The 21188-nt window shown below is 37.3% G+C and overlaps 1 long non-coding RNA gene across 2 annotated transcripts in view; it reads left to right on the plus strand.

Moving 5' to 3' along the window:
- LOC137202793 (uncharacterized) overlaps positions 1 to 21188 on the plus strand; it is a 37334-nt gene that overhangs the window by 4496 nt on the left and 11650 nt on the right. The window contains exon 3 of one of the 2 annotated variants that reach the window (XR_010932788.1): positions 2971 to 3050. The exons of the other annotated variant lie outside the window; for it this stretch is intronic. This is a non-coding gene — a long non-coding RNA (uncharacterized lncRNA). The remainder of the gene's footprint in view (positions 1 to 2970; positions 3051 to 21188) is intronic. 2 annotated transcript variants of the gene reach the window in all.

Here is a 21188-nt window from a genome sequence, read left to right on the forward strand (position 1 = left end):
TGGATCCCTATCCCCCCCAAATTATCAAGTAATTTATCCATTTCTTCAAGAAGAATGCATTGAGGGCATATTGAGGACCTATGTTATAGTAGGCCTCGTGAAAGATACAAAGATAAATAAAGCGCACAGCTGGCCCTCAGGGAGCTTAAAGTGTTCTGGAGGAAATGCATGAAATGGAGGCTGCTCCAGTAATAAAAATAAATATTTATTGACCAAGTGCTATGTACCAAGTTTTATGTAAATTAGTTAAACTCCAAACAATCCTGAAAGGTGGATATTATTTTCACCATGTTACAGTTGTGGAAACACAGGTTCAGGGAAGTCAGGTGACATGCCCAAGTCACAAGATTTGCAGGTAATGGAGCAAGGACTTGAACCCACGTCTGTCTGAGTTCACAGCCCATGACCTTTCTGCTGTGCTTCCATAATTCCAATTTGTTGAATCTGTGGCCTTGATTTGGAAATTGGAAACCCCAGATAAGGACTGGTAACCAAGGATGGGCAGAAATGTCAAAAATTGTGTAAGCATGTTTAGAAAATGAGAGGAAAAAGAGATCTCAAAAAAAAACACCCAACCCCACAAATAATTGGTTCCACATTGGAGAACTTAGGCCTGGGCAAGGACAAAGGAGAGAGGTGGGTTTCATCCCTTGTGCCAGCTCTGCCTGGTGGTTGCTGCTGGGAACACCAGGTGGGGAGCATTGTTGATCACCTGGACTCAGCGGGGGAAGCTTTTCTTCAATCAGCAATGTCTTCTGTGGGTACAGGGCTGAGTGGCAGCATGGTATCTGTAAGCCCCAGCCTGGGGTAAACAGCGAGCCAGAAAAGCAATTAAAGCAGAAACAGATGAGGATAATTAGTAGGGCTAGCTCGGAAGGGTAGGAGGAGGCAGTGAAACTAAATCAGAGGGTTGAGCCATTTCTGTTCATCCCTTGATGTCTGGAAAAAGTCTTTTCGGTTCAGACTATGGTACCGCGCCCTGAAGAAGACTGAAACTGTTCTAAGTGCTGTCCCCCTAGTTTGGATTCCAGTGGCATCTCCTGAATTCTGCTACCAAATTGCCCTGAACAGGACAAAGTCCTATCAGACATCTTCATCTGGATGTTCTGCAGAACTCCACTTCATCAAAAAGAACTCCTGTCTTCCTTCAAAAAGCTGATTCCTCTCCCAGTATTCAACATTATGGTTTAACAGTACCAAATCCATCCCCTCATCCAAATTAGAAACTAGTCCTACTTTTTAATGATAAAATGCTTCCTGCAAGCTTTCTGTTTCTGTTTCTGTACTACCCCCTCTCTTTTCTATTCAAATTGTCAAATGAGTCCATTCTTTGAATAAAAATATGTAATTGCCATTATGGAAAGTGTGCTATTGGCCTTGAGTCCCCAGGAAAGCCCTGTTCAAAGCCAAAGTCATGGGGTTACCAGGGTTAGTGTCCCATAACCTTATAAAAATCTAGGAGGAAACACTGGAAGAGTACATTGTTTTGTGAGAGAAAAGATGGTCAGAAAAATTGGGGACATCTGAAAGGAGGAATGGAAAGGCACTAAGAAAATTAATACTCCCACTTTGTTACTCTACTCGAAGTTAGTCGTAAGGAAATGAGCTTAGCGCTTTTCAATACTGGTTGGGAAAAGGTGAAGACTGAAAAAGCAAATTGGATAATCCACCTTCTTTCATCTTCCATCTTCACTATTTCTTTGGCCTCCTTAGATGTATATCTTCATCAGACATGACAGAGAGTTGATAATTACATCATTTGACATTTCACTAAAGCCCTTGTAAATATGAACTTTTATTGAGGGAGCCCTAAAGCCTCAGTGCAATATTTATACTGTGAAAGCACTGGCATCATTTCACATAATTGTGTTCTTGGCATGCTCAATTCAGAAGAGACCAAAACCTTGGGTGCTGAAGGTCAGGCCTGAAGTATACAGGCAGGACTGTCTGTGGGAAACTTCTTGGATGTCCGATCAGGCATAGATTAAAGGTGCTACAAATGTCTAAATTGCATTTGCCTTAAGTTTACTGGAGTTTTTGAAGGATAAATCATATTCACAGGTCAGATGGACACCTGTGATGTAAGTTAATAGATGAGGTGCTCTTTTGAACTCTGTTGCTTTACTGAATTGTTTTTCACTCGCCATGCTACCTTGGGCAAGTTATATAAGCTGCTCCACGCTTCAGATTCCTCACGTACAGTAGGGGTAATAATACAGCCTAATTCTCTGGACCGTTTGAGGATTAAATTAAGCAATCCTGGCACACAGTGCATGCTCAAATAATGTTGGTTGCCTAATAATAATAATACTAATTCTACCAATGGACCATTAATTTTGAGAATCCTTGGAAACCTTCTCTACTTCTACTATTACAGGCAGGGATAGGGAAAAAATAGCTGCAAAGTACCCTTAATAGAAAAGGTTTGAATTTCTTTTGTCTTTCTTAGCCACCCCCTCTTCTATTACTTTTAAATCAAAGTACTGTAGGAACATAAGCTAAAAACTCAAACAGCACTAGAGGAATGGCTATGGAAAATAGTAGCTACCTACACTTAGCCCCTCTCCAAACCAAATCCTGCATCCTAGAAGTAACCCTTTAACTCTTCTAGCTATTTCTTCTGGTATTTCTGAATAACATGCTTATGGTGATATTTTTTCCTTTCTTTTCTTGTATTTCAATATTAGAATGTATTCACTGACTTCCAAATATGGGAGATAAGAATGCTGCTTTTATTTCACACACACACACACACACACACACACACACACACACACACACACATTTCACCATTTTCCTCCTCTTCTCCTAGGAGAGTTACATTATATTCAGTGTCTAGTTTATCCATTCTGTTCACCACAGAGTCATGATGGGTATTATTACCTTTCCTTTATTGTGTGAATTTTTGGATTTCCTTAGAGGTAACACATACCATGTTTGTTTGTTTGTCTCAATTTCTTTGTTTTCTAGGTATCTATTATTAATGTACACTCAAATTTCTACCTGATCTACCTATAAAACTGCTGTGAATACAATCTCAGACATACCAGGTAATTTAACAATTCCTTTTTTTTTTGAATGTACTTTGAATATTCCTCATTTTCAGGAATAACCTCATCCGTACTATTACACCTTTCACGTAAGAAAATTTCTTTACTTTTGGACTTGAGTGAAAATTTGGTTCAGTTTAAAATTTTAAGTTGGAAACTATTTAGCCCTCAGAATTTTTGAGGTGACTTCTAGCTGCCTTCTAGCTTCTAGGATTGTTGAGAAATCTGTTGCTATTTTGATTCCTAATACTTTAGATATGACCTGATTTTTAATGTCTCTCTCTGGAAGCTTTTATAGTCAGTCTGATATTTCATGATGACCTGTTTGTTAGTTTGTTTTTTTGCGGTACGCGGGCCTCTCACTGCTGTGGCCTCTCCCGCCACGGAACACAGGCTCCGGACGCGCAGGCCCAGCCGCCATGGCTCACGAGCCCAGCCGCTCCGCAGCATGTGGGATCTTCCCGGACCGGAGCATGAACCCGTGTCCCCTGCATCGGCAGGCGGACTCTCAACCACTGTGCCACCAGGGAAGCCTGATGATCTGTTTTGATGAGGATCATTTTTCATTCCCTGTGGAAGCAATTTGAGGGGGGTTTTCAAAATAGAAATGTATATATCTCAGTACTGGGAAGTTTTCTTAATTTATTTCTTGGATAATTTCTTCTCCCTTCTGTATCTATTTCTGGAACTCTTATTACCTGGACTGTTTAGACTGATCTTTTAAATTTCTTCTATGTTCTTTGATGTTTTCCATCTCTTTATCTTGCAAATCTATATTTTTATATGCAACTTTTCTATTGAATTTTTATTTCCTCTATAATATTTTTCATTCACAGTACATTTTTCTTATCCTCTAAATGCATCCTTTTAAAACAGCAACCTATTTTTTCTCTTATTTCCCTAAGCATATTAATAATTTTTAAGTGCATTTTTTCTCCTCCCTGAAATACCTGTTCCCTCTGAATTTCTTCTTTTTTTTTTTTTCTATTGAAGTATAGCTGATTTACAACATTGTGTTAGTTTCAGGTATACAGCAAAGTGATTCAGATATATATATATATATATATATATATATATATATATATATATATATATATATATATATATATAAATTTCAGATTATTTTCCATTACAGGTTTTTACAAGATATTGGGTATAATTCCCTGTGCTATACAGTAAATCCTTATGGATTATCTATTTTATGCATAGTAGTTTGTATATGTTAATCCCATACTCCTAATTTATCCCTCCCTCTCTTTTCCCCTTTGGTAATCATAAGTTTGTTTTCTATGTCTGTGAGTCTATTTCTGTTCTGTATATAGATTCATTTGTATTATTTTTTAGACTCCACATATAAGTGATATTATATAATATTTGCCTGTCTGATTTACTTCACTTAGTATGATATTGTCTAAGTCCATCTATGTTGCTACAAATAGCAATATTTCATTCTTTTTTATGCCTGAGTAATATTCCATTGCATATATATATATATATATATATATGTATGTATATATATATACACACACACACACACACCACATCTTAAACCAATTGTCTGTTGATGGGCATTTGTGTTGTTACCATGTCTTGGCTATCGTATATAGTGCTGTTATGAACATTGGGGTGCATGTAGCTTTTCCAAATAGAGTTTTCATCTTTTCTGGATATATCCCCAGGAGTGGGATTCCTGGGTCATATGGTAATTCTATTTTTAGTTTTTTAATGAATCTCCATACTGTTTCCATAGTGGCTTCACCAATTTACATTCCCACCAACAGTGCAGGACCGTTCCCTTTTCTCCACACCCTCTCCAGCATTTATTATTTGTAAACTTTTCAATGATAGCCATTGTGACCACTGTGAGGTGATATCTCATTGTAGTTTTGATTTGCTTTTCTCTAATAATTAGCAATGTTGAGCATCTTTTCATATGCCTGTTGGCTGTCTGTATGTTTTCTTTGGAGAAATGTCTATTTAGGTTTTCTGCCCATTTTTCATTTGGATTGTTTTATTGATATTGAGTTGTATGAGCTGTTTGTATATTTTGGATGTTAACCCCTTGTTCGTCACATTATTCACAAATATATTCTCCCATTTCGTAGGTTGTCTTTTCATTTTGTTGATGGTTTCCTTTGCTGGGTAAAAAGCTTTTAAGTTTGATTAGGTCCCACCTTCTGAATTTCTTTTTATCTTTATTTTGTTCTCTTTCATGCTGGAACTTTCTTCAAGTATGTATTGTATTTGACCACATGTTCATATTTAAGAGTGATGTACAAAAAATCAGATTGGAAAGTCCACATGTGTGTGGGAGGGGGGAAGAGGGGTTCCTCACAGCTCACAATGTAGACTTGTGCTTACATCTCCTATTTTAGGTATATGATGCCTCATGCCTTTCCACCACCTGACATCCTCTCATCCTGAGTTTCTGTTCCGTTTCTAGTCTTTTGTCAGTCTTGAAGAGAGCTTATTGTCTGGTTACATGAAGTTGGAGAGTGGACCAGGGATCTAATTTCTTTTATAGGAATTTCAGCTGATCCTCACCACCTTGTTTTTCAAATCTACTATCCACTCTCTTCTTCTGGGGTCTCTGGTGCCTCCAGTTTCTAAGACTTTTGAAGGCTCTGCAGTATGACTTGGCTGGTTTCTGCTGCCATTCCATCTACAGATACTTAGGTTTCAGCTCTCTCTTCTCGATTGTGTCAATTACCTCTTTTACTTACGTGTTTTCCATTTTTGAAAAAAAAATTTCTTGATGTTCCTTGACCCATTCAGTTCATTGACATCATTTTGCCCCTGCCCTTCTAGAGCTTATGTTCTAGAGGAGGAGACAGACAATAAACAAAAATATAAAAGGCGTCTAATGGCAATAAATACTATAAAGAAAAATAAATTAGGATGAGAGAGATGAGTGACGGGAGTGCTATTTTACGTGGCATGTGCAGAGAAGGACTCTTCCGAAAGGTAGTATTTGAACAGAAGCCTGAAGAAAGTTAGGGAAGGAGATAAGCAGATACGGTTCATTCAAATGCAAAGAACCTGAAGCAGGAACACTAGCTTGTAAGGAACAACAAGGAGGTCAGTGTGGTGGGAAAGGAGGAGGTGATGTCACAGAATAAAAGTGATGACAGTATTTGTGCAGGGTCTTTGTAGCCTTGGCAAGGACTGTGGACTTTGAGTGAGATGGGAAGACGTTGATGAGTTTTGAGTAGGTAGTGATATGGTCAGGCTTGACTTTACACCCAATGTCGTCTCCTCTCCTGTTTTCATGGTCCTTGTGAGCCTTTTATCCATTTACTCTGTTTCGTGTGAGGTTTGGTTACAGTGTGCAAGAGTTCAATCTGTGTGTTGGGCCAGAAGTCATTGTTTCCTTATTTTAAGAAATTTTTTAACAGTTTGAGTTGTTTCAAAAATGGAATGACCTGCCGTGAAGGTCAGAAGCATGGATGGATAATCACAATCACTCGTAACCAAATAAAATTTTGCTTTCTGTGACTCCCTGTGGATTTTCACAGCTAAAATGAGCTAATGAAATAAAGTAAATTCTTGGAATCTCACAGACCAGTGGTTTTCACCTGGGGTGGAGCCCACCCCTAAGGGGGCATTTGGAAATGTATCCACTCAGTACAAAGGGGGCATTGGGAAGGTGTGGGGATGCTATAGTTTTTATGCTGAGTTCTCCCTTCTCTCTACCACTGTTGTGCTACAAAGAATTATACTATCCAATAATCCAATAGCACGGCCATTGAGAAACAGTTTAAAATCTCCCCCCGAGAGGAAATCCAGGATTCCCAAGTGTCTCCATCATGTGAGGATGTGAGTGAGTCTGTGGTGCCTGAGTTTGGTCTAAGCATCTGGTTCTTCAGGTGTATTGATTTACACATGAAGGTGTACTGGGATTGTTATATTACACCTACTTTTGAGTTTTGTCTTTACCCTCTAAAGAGGGTAAAGCTTCAGATTATGAAGGTTCTTAAAGGAAAACAAGTGGCTCTTGCAGGCATCACAGTTGTGGACACAGTTGTGGATACATAGTGGTTTCGAAATAAATACTTGTGGGTAAACCTGAGTTCTGATACTGATTTTGCCATTTGAGGCAGTGCTTGTGGAGCATATATCTTTAACTTTGCCAAGTCAGTCTCCTGTAAATTAGCTTTTTTAACAAAAAATTAGTATGGCACATATTACCATAACTCACACATAGTAATGAAACTTACCTTCTTCCCTGAAACTCTGTGAGGCATAAAATTGCCATATGACTACAAAGCCCCATGAGAGTATGAGATATTATGTCAGAAGGAGGTGAGGTAAGTCATTATTATACAATGCAGTTCTTCCTATCATGGCTTGGCTGTGATGTGGAGAGCCCTGGAGCCGAGCCACAGAGGACAGACGTGTCATCAACACACATCAACTCTGAAGAATGAATACTCACCACTTATAATCATAGATACAGCTGAGCCCACAGGAAATACCTAACTTGCAACTAGTCTTCTCCTCACTGTGGTCTGGCAGGACAGGTGATACTTGTCTTCATGAATTTTTGTGTGGGGAATTCATTTTTGTTTCAGAATTGAAATCACAACCCTTTATAGGCCAGTTGGAAACACGCTGATTGGCTATCATGCACTTATTTGTTTTTATAGGAGCAGCAGACCATCCACAGCCATTGCTGTTTGTTTATATTACAGCATATTTTCATGTAAAAAGTTATTTTCTTTCAAAACACTTTCAGAATCATATCTTGCTACTCTTCCAACAATCTTGTGAGAGGTGATTTAAAATGACCCCTATGACAAATGGAGATCAGAAAGTCCATGGTGCTAAATAAATTGCTTACCAATATCACGGCAAAGTGAATAAATGAAGGGTTAACAAGCTTGGGCTGAACAGCAGTATAAACATCACATTGTTTGTGAGATTTTAGTGCCATTTATTGGCTACGATTTGAATATTTTGTTTGGTTTGTCAATCTAGCCATTCCCAAAACCCTTATCAAAAGCCTGCAATGTGTCAGACACTATGGCAAACCAAGAGGCAGTTTATGCCATATTTTAAATCACTTTTGAAATAACCATTAATCCGCACATTTCATATGTGGAATATAGGGAAACAAAATAAATTAATACCTCCCTATTTTACAAAACATCTATACTGTATGCATGATTAAAAGACCCTGCTTACAACTGACTGCAAGAGGAAGAGGAAAAAGAGTGTGAGAAAGAATAAGGTAGAACACTATATTTTAATAGCATTAAACAAATAAGAAGAATAAATACAAAATGACTTATTACAGTATCAGTGTAATGCCACTTGGACTTTGTTGAATACTTAGAAATTAAGGTCAAATTGTTGCAAAATAATGTTTGCCTTAAATGGAAGCAATAACACCTAAATATATTTCAGATGGATTAAAGATTTAAATGCATATAAGAAATGATAATATTAATAAAAGTAAATTGTTTATAACTTTGCATCAGGAAAGCCAATCATACAGGACAGGATGAATAGGTAAATGGATAAGCATATACATTTCTGTAATCAAAAGAAAACCTATACAGACTAATGGCAAACTGCTCACAAGTTTCATGTTATTGATATATAGCAATCATTAATACACCTAAGATATGAGACGCATTTACAAATTAATAATAAAAATATGTACACCCCAACAGAAAGGTGAGCAAAGACCCTAAACAGGCAACTCACCAAAGAAATGTATATGATCAATAAATGTATGAATAAACATTCTCCCTCGTTTGTAATCAAAGAAATGCAAACTTCAATTACATTTTTCACATACGTATTAGATTTTCAAAGGTGATAAGAATTGAAAATACCCACTGTTGATAAAGTTGTGAGAAAGTGGACATGTCCATTGGTGGAAACAAATGAGTATTTTTTTTCAGACAGTAATCTGACAACAGATTTCAAGTATTCCACATGCCTTCTCTTTACCCTTTCCCTGATCAGGAATTCTGTTTAAGAACAAACAAGTGCACTAAGAGATAGATACAAGAGGTAGATACATCAATATTGAAATCAGCATTATTCACAATGTTTTTAAAAGAGAAAAAGGAGACTACTTTAAAAATTATAGATGATCCACACAGTATTAAGTTGCTATTAAAATGATTTTCTACATCTATATTCGTCTTTTCCAAAATACAATCTCTTTTTTGTTGCACAAAACTCTCCGCAGTCTCAAATCATACAAGAGTGAAGATGCCCCCAACACCCTAATACCCAAAAGCTCCAGAGATAAATCCTATTAACAGACAAACACCCCCTCAAAACGTTATATATATATATATATATATATATATATATATAACATTAACATAAATGACAACATATTGAACACTCTGTTCTGTAATTTCTTTAAAAAAATTTTTTAAATTGAAGTATAGCTGATTTACAATGTTGTGCTAACCTCTAATTTCTTTTTCTCCATTTAAAATATGTTATAGACATCTCTCTTTGACTGAATACTTGATACTTGGTCCTTGGTACAGAGAAATGTTTACAACATAGAGTAAATGAGAAAAAAGATTACAAAGTGGCGTTCGAACAATAATTCTCAAATGGAGAGGTGGGAATGGTAGGATAATGATAGGCTAAGGTGGGATATATCATTCACTCTTCTCTCCCCCCACTCATTTTGATTTGCCTTTTCAGGAATCAGGTTTGAATAAGGTGGGGAATCATGTGTACTTTGAGAAAGATCCCCAGATGGTTCTGAATCACCAACCACACCACTCCTTTCCTCCCAGACTCTTCCCAAGTCAAGAATCATGTCTGTATTTTTTTTTCCTTTTAGGAAAATAATATATCAGAATATGAGCAAAGAAAAAGTATTCAGAAGAAAGTCGACTGCAGTTATCTTTGCAAGGAAGATAGTCAAGTGACTCATTTTCTTTATTATATTTTTTGGAAATTTTTATTTGTTGGATTTTTAATTAATAAAGAGAACCATTATTTTCATTTAAAAAAATGAAACAAGAAACTGGAAATCCTTGAAAACCACAGCTGGAGAAATCAGGTGACAGCAGCCCAATATGCAACCACAATCAAAATAAGCTAAAAAAGTACATAACAATGGATAGCTTTTGTACTAAACCATAATTACATGTTTTAACCCAAGAAGCTAGGTAAAGTCAAGTGCACTGCATAAATTATTTGGAGAGCAAAAAAGTTTAAGAATTTTCAGCTTCAATAATGGTTGTTTCAAAAAAAATAAAAATCTAAATTTCTAAAATTGTGAAGTATAGTGATAATCCTATTAAAATGGGGAACACCCCCATAAAATTTGTTAAACAGGAATTTAGAAGAAAAACGTATATTTTATATGATGGATGGAAAACTTGAAATGTATTACCTCCAGAAGAGAAGGGAGACTACATATATAAATGGATTGAAGAGAGAATTACTGCATAATAAAATTAACATTAGATTATGGAAAGAAAATAGAGAATTGGGGAGTGCAATTCTAAACACTTTAGTCTGACATTAGAAAATTCAACTCACATTTCCCCATAAAACATCTCTGTAATCAGAGACAGAGACCGGCGTTGCATGAAACTGGGTCTGACCACAAGGCTTTTTGTTTTTTTTCATTATAAATTCCAATGAATGGAATACGAATAATGATAGCTTACCATTTATTATTTGTATTCAGAATCAGCAATTTAAAGATTTAAGTGGAGATTTTAATGGAATAGATTTTTATAACTTTGCTGAGAAGATTCAAAATAACACAAAGGTAATGCTCCTCTGCTTTTTTCTTTTCCATGCATTGTCTGTTCATGTTGGACTTGTGGGTCGAGCAGAATTTGGCTATGCTTGTCCTAGGAGTTCTGGGCTCTGGAAATGGTAAAGTCATCCCTCCCTCCAAGTGAAAAGAAAAAAAATTATTAGGGAAGATACGAACAATTAGTACAGATAAAGAGAGGAAAGATATGGGGTTTGCCAAGGGAGGAGGAGGAAACAGTATAAACATTATTTAAGAGGCAAAGATTCTGGCCAGGCCTGTGGCTCATGGAAGTTCCTTTATTTCCATTTCCTATTCGGGGAAATATTCTTTCAGCTTGTCAACGTGTTTTCAATCTGACATCATCTACCATCCAAAGAAAGAAATTCCTTAATGTAAATGGAAATGCCTTTTGCAAACTGATTTTCACATGCACTTTTAATTGCTATTCTTCACCCACTTCTCACGCAAGAGCTAGTAAAAATCTTCCTGAAAAGCTCTGTACGTCATTACAATTATCCAGGTATTGGATTAAGTTCATAATTCTTTGCTCCAGTAGTTCCCAGAATGATGACAAGTCATTCTTTTGTTAACATGTTTCTTTCCTGTTTCCTTTCCACATGAACACACAAATGCTTTTTCTATTTTGAAGTTCACCTGATCTAGGCTCTGTTGCCCCACAGTCTCCACCCCTGCTGAAGTCATAAGTTTCTTCATATGACCTCGTAGTCTAGATGCACTGTTGATGTGTTTATTGTCAGGTACAGGATCTTATAAAATCAGAGACGTGCGTGTAGATGCAGGTCTGCTAGAGGATTTTGCCAGGTAGTTGGTGACGCACTTGTCCAGGTTTTGTTCCCTGGGCAAAAGTGATCCTACAGGCTGTAAGACTGGTTACTCTTTTTCAAATATTTCTAGTGGAAGAATTAACAATGAGAAAGCCAGACGTGATTTCTCTTATTTCAGCAATTAGTAACAAAAGGAAAAATTTCTCCTTTAAATTAGTTCAGATACTTGCTTTGAGTTAAGAAAGCACTTCTTTTTTTTTATAAAGGAGCTTCATTTTCAAACTTTTGCTTTATTATGCAGTTCTCTGCTTCTCTGAAACTTAGCTTTCAAGAGATTTAAGGAAATTTTTGCATAGTGTTACATATAGTCCAAGTGGCACAGGAAAGGAATGCCAAATACATTCAACAAGCTACCCCCTCTCTCTAGTCATTTTCTGTGATTATTTATTTGTCATTCATTCAAACATTCACTGAGCACATATTATCCATCAAGCAAACTTAAAACACTGAAATAAAGGTGACTAAGGCATTTCTCAGGGGACTGAAGGACTGATGGGGCCCCCTTGTGTTGTAAACTACTAAACGGGGAGAAAAAGGTTAACACAGGCATGTACCTCTGTGCTTTGGGTGAGAATGGCTGTAGGAAGATGCACATGGAGGGTGATGTTTATGGAATTTTCAGATACTGAGCAGGAATTTGTTAAGTGCCCAAGAAGGAAAGATCATTCCAGGCAAATGCATCAGCCTGTCCAAAAACTGCATGCTTGAGAAACTGCAAGGAGATAGTTAAGGCTGAACCACAAAGAATGAGTAGGGGAAAATGGGGAAATACAATAACAGGGAGGAGGGAGTCAGATCATGAAGGGCCTTTTATGTTCATCAAGGAAAGGAGCTGATTTTTAAAAAATAGGTGATGAAAAGTCACTGAAAGATGTTAAGCAGAGAAGTGCCATGACTAGTTTTGTGCTTTAGATACAATGTCCAACACAGAGTCAGGAGGGAGGAAGCGTGAGAAAGCCTGCAGGCAAGGAGATCTGGTCAGAGGCTGCTGCAACAGAATAGGAAAGAGGTGCTGAGTCTGAAGCAAGACAGAAACAGTGGGTACGGAGTTGATCCCAGAGACATCCATCGACTCAACCAGATGTAATGAATTTTTAGATAAGAGTAACGAAGAAGAAGTGATTCTGAAGTTTCTGACTTGGATACTAAGATCTAATGAAGTGGAACAGAATTGGAAAGAGGAGAAAAGAGAATTTAATTTTGGATCAGTTAAGCTTATATCAGTGTTTGTGATATATCTAGTAGAGAGGTCTATTAGGAGCCTAGAAATACAAATCTGAAGTTCGAGAGAAGGGCCTATACTAAAGATAAAATGTCAAGAGTCAGGGCTTCCCTGGTGGTGCGGTGGTTGAGAGTCTACCTGCCGATGCAGGGGACACGGGTTCGTGCCCCGGTCCGGGAAGATCCCACATGCCGCGGAGCGGCTGGGCCCGTGAGCCATGGCCGCTGAGCCTGCGCATCCGGAGCCTCTGCTCCGCAACGGTAGAGGCCACAACAGTGAGAGGCCCGCGTACCGCAAAAAAAAAAAAACAAAAAAAAAGTCAAGAGTCATAAATACCTGGCACCTGAGAGTACAGGAGTGGCCGAGACTGCCATGAAGAACATGTAGAGGAGAACAGACAAGTGCAAGGACAAAATTTTGGAGGTAAACCAGAGTGTAGAAGGACGGATTGTAGAAAAAAGAGGCTGAAGAAGAAGGAGATAGAACAAATAGAGGTAGAGGAAGATCAAGTAATTGCCACATAAAGTAAGAATGGCAAGCATTTCAAATGAAGTTTGGTAAATATTTTGAATTCTATTAAAAATCCGTTGCAATAATAATTAAGTGCCCATCAAATTGTGCTGCTCTAGGGCTTTCGGAGACAGTCTCAAAATAATTTTCTCAGTGTGAAGGAGGGAAAAGCCAGATCGCAAGAGACTCAAGAGAGAAAAGGAGGGGAGGGGGCAAAATCATGAGGGGGATGACTCCAGAAGTCTGAGTGTGAACACAGGTGGAAGAAAACCAGCTTTCTCTCCCCTGCTCTCTTTCTCTTCTTCTCTTTTTCTTTCTCTCTTTCTCTTCTGGTCTCTTCTTTTTGTCTTCTTTGCTCTCTCCTTCCCCTCCTCTTTCTCCTCTTCTGTCTTCTTCTCTTTCTAAGAAAGGAAAGATTTTTAGGCTAAAATAAAGGAAGGAGGTGCTATTCCAAAGAGATGCCCTGATTTTGGAGGCTACTACAAACATCTGCTCTGGGGGACAAGCCTTTCATAAACTTTTTTCCTTCATCTGTAGTTATGTTTTTAGGAGCACAATTTGATATGTGACAGACCAGCTTCTACTCTCATAGCCCTTCGTCCTGCAACAAGATTCTATTGCACTCACACAGGAGAGTACATGGAGTGAAACTGCCAGCCAGAAGTTCCAAGAATACTGAAACCGAAAATCACTCAGTGAAATTAAGTCCTTTCAGCCCAATGTGTAAGGGTGTCATACCATTCACAGCCCTTTGAATTATTGTCTCTTTATTAAGTCCATTTAATAGATCAAACAATTAAAAAAACTACTCAACAAGCATTTATTTTGCACAATGTTGAAAGTATTATGGATAATTTCATGACAATTATGTACGAATATACTTGAGCCTCTCTCCTCGGGTTCCTTATACATGTAAAAAGAAATGCATAAAGTTCTTAGGCTCCATATGTTTCTTATATTTGGGAAACTTAAAACCTCTTTCAGATATTACCTTAGTAATCCTCACAGCTTTTTAGGTTATTTTTTTTCCTGAACTCCGTATCATCACCTTGGGTAGAAAGTAAGATATGTGTCGTTATGACAAACTCTGCCTTCTATCCCAGGAAACACAACTTGTGTGGACAGTTTTGGCTGACTACATGGTTTTCAAGTCCCACTAAAATGAACTATCCTGTTAACTGTTTATCCACTCACAGCCTCTATTTTACAGATGAGAAAACTTAAATGTATAGCATCACAGAATTAAAGGGTAGAGAGGAACCTTGAATATTAGACTGTTGGTTGCCTATAACTACAAACAGAATGACTGGAAGCAGTAACAGGAAGGAGGTCTTGAACCCAGGCCAGTTCTATCACTTATCTCTCGTCCCTGCTTTTATCTTCTGTATTTCTCTGTCTCCTAATCAGTTAGGTAGGATGTGGCCCAAATTTATATGCTACAACATGAAACATTACACACTGAATCTCTTTCTCTCCACTATAGTTCCATTACCTGAGGGAGAGACATTGATGGATGCCACTCATACTCCAATTAGCTGTGGTCCAGAAATGAGGGTCACATGACTTAAAGGAATATATCCCTGTAGTCTGAGGTGGGGAGGGGAGGTAGTTAAGGGGATCGTAGGCTAAGCAGATATTCCAAAATGTGTTCCCCAGAAAGGCTACCCCCACCTTGCCCCTACCACCACACCCCAAACACACCGTTTTATATGTAAGGAAACATCCCGCCAAATAGTAAATTATTTGGCCACAGTTATAAAGTGAGAATTCCCCATCTAGTGCTATTTTCACATGTGATTTAGCTTTCTTGACTGGAGACTGATTAACATTAAATAAACTGTATCAAAACACCAGTTTGCTTCTCTTTATTTCACTCTGAATCCCACAGTTTCCTTTCCCTTACTTTTCAATTTGTTTCTTTCTAGGAAATCAGAGAAAATGCTAAGTAAGCTAGAGAGACAATTTTTCAGAAGATCTTACCCTGGTAGTATATTAATTCTTTTTTATGCTTGACCAGCATGTTTTTATGTATAAAAGTGGAGGAAAGTTATCTCTAGAACATGAGGACAAAAGAATCAAAACCCAAGACCTCTTTTTGACCAAAATAAATTTCCTAGATAACTGAGAAAATAATATAGCCATAAATGAACAAAGTAGAGAGCAAAAGTAATTGTATTGCAATGTAAGCCAAACTGTCTAGAAATCACTGAAGGAATAGAAAATAAAGACTACAGATGGAAATCTTCAGAAAGACGTTCTGAAGGTAAATTTTTAACAGATCTTAATGAAGATATTGGTAATTATAACTCAGAGGTTGCAAATTTCTGGCCCTTGACAAATTAACTCTACTACGTTTTGTTGGGCCAGGATGGTATTTTGAAAAACAACTTAAATTTGAATGTTTTTACACAAGGCCAGCTCTTTCCAATTTAACCATACTCTGTACCACTCCTTCGTGTTTTGTTTTGTTTTTTTTTTCAGACACAGTATTTTATTTACAGAATTTGGAAAAATTTTCAAATTAAATAGAATTTAATGCTCAAAGTAATAAATGAAACTCACAGTGGATGTGAGTGAGGAATTATGAATATTTTATAATTATAATGTAACTGCATTACATTTTTTTAAACATCTTTATTGGAGTATAATTGCTTTACAATGTTGTGTTAGTTTCTGCTGTATAACAAAGTGAATCAGTTATATGTACACATACATCCCCATATCCCCTCCCTCTTGCGTCTCCCTTCCACTTTCCCTATCCCACGCCTCTAGGTGGTCACAAAGCACTGAACTGATCTCCCTGTGCTATGCAGCTGCTTCCCACTAGCTATCTATTTTACACTTCGTAGTGTATATATGTCCATGCCACTCTCTCACTTCGTCCCAGCTTACCCTTCCCCCTCCCTGTGTCCTCAAGTCCATTCTCTACATCTGCGTCTTTATTCCTGTCCTGCCCCTAGGTTCGTCAGAAACTTTTTTTTTAATTCTATATATATGTGTTAGCATACGATATTTGTTTTTCTCTTTCTAACTTACTTCACTCAGTATGACAGACTCCAGGTCCATCCACCTCACTACAAATAACTTAATTTCATTTCTTTTTATGGCTGAGTAATATTCCACTGAATACAGGTGTCACATCTTCTTTTACCATTCATCTGTAGATGGACACTTAGGTTGCTTCCATGTCCTGGCTACTGTAAATAGTGCTGCAATGAACGTGGTGTTACATGACTTTTTTTGAATTATGGTTTTCTAAGGGTATATGCCAAGTAGTGGGATTGCTGGGTCATATGGTAGTTCTATTTTTAGTTTTATAAGGAACCTCCATACTGTTCTCCATAGTGGCTGTATCAATTTACTTTCCCACCAACAGTGAAAGAGGGTTCCCTTTCCTCCACACCCTCTCCAGCATTTATTGATTGTAGATTTTTTGATGATGGCCATTCTGACCAGTGTGAGGTGATACCCCATTGTAGTTTTGATTTGCATTTCTCTAATGATCAATGATGTTGAGCATCCTTTCATGTGTTTGTTGTCAATCTGTATATCTTCTTTGGAGAAATGTTTATTTAGGTTTTCTGCCCATTTTTGGATTCGGTTGTTTGTTTTTTTGACACTGAGCTTCTTGAGCTGCTTGTATATTTTGGAGATTAATCCTTTTTTAAGTTGCTTTGTCTGCAAATATTTCCTCGAATTCTGATGGTTGTCTTTTTGTGTCTTGTTTATGGTTTCCTTTGCTGTGCAAAAGCTTTTAAATTGCATTAGGTCCCATTTGTTTATTTTTGTTTTTATTTCCATTTCTCTAGGAGTTGGGTCAAAAAGGATCTTGCTGTGATTTATGTCATAGAGTGTTCTGCCTATGTTTTCCTCTAAGAGTTTGATAGTGTCTGGCCTTACGTTTAGGCCTTTAATCCACTTTGAGCTTATTTTTGTGTATGGTGTTAGGGAGTGTTCTAATTTCATTCTTTTACATGTAGCTGTCCAGTTTTCACAGCACCACTAATTGAAGAGGCTGTGTTTTCTCCATTGTATATTCTTTTTATTTTATTTTATTATTTTTTTTTTTTGTGGTACGCGGGCCTTTCACTGTTGTGGCCTCTCCCGTTGTGGAGCACAGGCTCGGGACGCGCAGGCCCAGTGGCCATGGCTCATGGGTCTAGCCACTCCGTGGCATGTGGGATCTTCCCGAAGGTAGGAACCCATGTCCCCTGCATTGGCAGGCAGACTCTCAACCACTGCACCACCAGGGAAGCCCCATTGTATATTCTTGCTTCCTTCATCAAAAATAAGGTGACCATATGTGCATGGGTTTATCTCTAGGCTTTCTATCCTGTTCCATTGATCTATGTTTCTGTTTTTGTGCCAGTACCATACTGTCTTGATTACTGTAGCTTTGTAGTATAGTCTGAAGTCAGGGAGCCTGATTCCTCCAGCTCAATTTTTCTTTCTCAAGATTGTTTTGGCTATTCGGGGTCTTTTGTGTTTCCATACAAATTGTGAAATTTTTTGTTCTAGTTCTGTGGAAAATGCCATTGGTAGTTTGACAGGGATTGCACTGAATCTGTAGATTGCTTTGGGTAGTAGAGGCATTTTCACAATGTTGATTCTTCCAATCCAAGAACATGGTATATCTCTCCATCTGTTTGTATCACCTTTAACTTCTTTGATCAGTGTCTTATAGTTTTCTACATACACGTCTTTTGTCTCCTTTGGTAGGTTTATTCCTAGGTATTTTATTCTTTTTGTTGCAATGGTAAATGGGAGTGTTTCCTTCATTTCTCATTCAGAATTTTTATCATTAGTCTATAGGAATGCAAGAGATTTCTGTGCATTAATTTTGTATCCTGCAACTTTACCAAATTCATTGATTAGCTCTAGTAGTTTTCTGGTGGCATCTTTAGGATTCTCTACGTATAGTATCATGTCATCGGCAACAGTGACAGTTTTACTTTTTCTTTTCTGATTTGTATTCCTTTTATTACTTTTTCTTCTCTGACTTCTGTGGCTAAAACTTCCAAAAGTATGTTGAATAAGAGTGGTGAGAGTGGGCAACCTTGTCTTGTTCTTGATCTTAGTGGAAATGGTTTCAGCTTTTTTCCATTGAGAATGATGTTGGCTGTGGGTTTGTCATATATGGCCTTTGTTATGTTGAGGTAAGTTCCCTCTATGCTTACTCTCTGGAAAGTTTTTATCATAAATGGGTGTTGAGTGTTGTTGAAAGCTTTTTCTGCATCTATTGAGATAATCATATGGTTTTTCTCCTTCAGTTTGTTAATATGGCTTATCACATTGAATGATTTGCGTATACTGAAGAATCTTTGCATTCCTGGGATAAACCCCACTTGATCATGGTGTATGATCCTTTTAATGTGCTGTTGGATTCTGTTTGTTAGTATTTTGTTGAGGATTTTGGCATCTATGTTCATTAGTGATATTGGCCTGTAGTTTTCTTTCTTTGTGACATCTTTGTCTGGTTTTGGTGTCAGGGTGATGCTGGCCTCGTAGAATGAGTTTGGAAGAGTCCCTCCCTCTGCTATATTTTGGAAGAGTTTGAGAAGGATGGGTGTTAGCTTTTCTCTAAATGTTGGATAGAATTCACCTGTGAATCCATCAGGTCCTGGGCTTCTGTTTGTTGGAAGATGTTTAATCACAATCACAATTTCAGTGCTTGTGATTGGTCTGTTTATATTTTCTATTTCTTCCTGGTTCAGTCTTGGAAGGTTGTGCTTTTCTAGGAACTTGTCCATTTCTTCCATCTTCCATGTTGTCCATTTTATTGGCATATAGTTTCTTGTGGTAACCTCTCATGATCCTTTGTATTTCTGCAGTGTCAGTTGTTACTTCTTTTTCTTTTCTAATTCTGTTGTTTTGAGTCTCTTCCCTTTTTTTCTTGATGAGTCTGGCTAATGGTTTATCAATTTTGTTTATCTTGTCAAAGAACAAGCTTTTAGTTTTATTGATCTTTGCTATGGTGTCCTTCATTTCTTTTTTTTTTTTTTTCTGATTGATTTTTTTCTGATCTGATCATTATGATTTTCTTCGTTCTGATAACTTTGGGGGTTTTTTGTTCTTCTTTCTCTAATTGCTTTAGGTGTAAGGTTAGGTTGTTTATTTGAGATGTTCCTTGTTTCTTGAGGTATGTTTGTATTGCTATAAATTTCCCTCTTAGAACTGCTTTTGCTGCTCCCATAGGTTTTTGGTCATTGTGTTTTCATTGTCTTTTGTTTCTAGGTATTTTTAGATTTCCTCTTTGAATTCTTCAGTGATATCTTGGTTATTTGTAGTGTATCATTTAGCCTCCGTGTGTTTGTATTTTTACAGTTTTTTTCCTGTAATTGATATCTAGTCTCATAGCGTTGTGGTCGGAAAAGATACTTCATAGGATTTCAATTTTCTTAAATTTACCAGGGTTTGATTTGTGACCCAAGATATGATCTATCCTGCAGAGTGTTCCATGAGCACTTGAGAAGAAAGTGTATTCTGTTGTTTTTGGATGAAATGTCCTATAAATATCAATTAAGTCCATCTTTTTTATGTGTCATTTAGAGCTTGTGTTTTCTTATTTATTTTCATTTTGGATGATCTGTCCATTGGCGAAAGTGGGGTGTTAAGGTCCCCTACTTTGATTGTGTTACTGTCGACTTCCCCTTTTATGGCTGTAATCCTTTGACTTATGTATTGAGGTGCTTCTATGTTGGGTGTATAAATATTTACAATTGTTATATCTTCTTCTTGGATTGATCCCTTGATCATTATGTAGTGTCCTTCCTTGTCTCTTGTAGTAGTCTTTATTTTAAAGTCTATTTTGTCTGATATGAGAATTGCTACTCCAGCTTTCTTTTGATTTCCATTTGGATGGAGTATCTTTTTCCAACCCCTCACTTTCAGTCTGTATGTGTCCCTAGGTCTGAAGTGGGTATCTTGTAGACAGCATATGTACAGGTCCTGTTTGTGTATCTATTCAGCCAGTCTATGTCTTTTGGTTGGAGCATTTAATCCATTTACATTTAAGGTAATTATCAACATGTATTTTCTTATTACCATTTTCTTAATTGTTTTGAGTTTGTTATTGTAGGTCTTCTTTTCCTTCTCTTGTGATTCCTGCCTCAAGAAGTTCCTTCAGCCTTTCTTGTAAAGCTGTGTTTGTTGGTGCTAAATTCCCTTAGCTTTTGCTTGTCTGTAAAGGTTTTAATTTCTCTGCCAAATCTGAATGAGATCCTTGCTGGGTAGAGTAATCTTGGTTGTAGGTTTTTTCCCTTTCATCACTTTAAAAATGCCCTGCCACTCCCTTCTGGCTTGCAGAGTTTCTGCTGAAAGATCAGCTGTTAACCTTATGGGGATTCCCTTGTATGTTATTTGTTGCTTTTCCCTTGCCACTTTTAATATTTTTTCTCTGTATTTAATTTTTGTTTGTGTGATTAATATCTGTCCCCATGTGTTTCTCCTTGGGTTTTATCCTGTATGGACTCACTGCACTTCCTGGATCTGATTATTTCCTTTCCCATATCAGGGAAGTTTTCAACTTTAATCTCTTCCAATATTTTCTCAGTCCCTTTCTTATTTTATTCTTCTTCTGGGACCCCTATAATTCGAATGTTGATATGTTTAATGTTGTCCCAGAGGTCTCTGAGACTGTCCTCAATTTTTTTCCTTCTTTTTTCTTTATTCTGCTCTACAGTAGTTATTTCCACTATTTTATCTTCCAGGTCACTTATCCATTCTTCTGCCTCAGTTATTTTGCTATTGATTCTTTCTAGAGAATTTTTAATTTCATTTATTGTGTTGTTCATCATTGTTTGTTTGCT

The sequence above is a fragment of the Pseudorca crassidens genome, chromosome 11 (genome assembly GCF_039906515.1).
Source record: "Pseudorca crassidens isolate mPseCra1 chromosome 11, mPseCra1.hap1, whole genome shotgun sequence".
Classification (NCBI taxonomy): Eukaryota; Metazoa; Chordata; class Mammalia; order Artiodactyla; family Delphinidae; genus Pseudorca; species Pseudorca crassidens.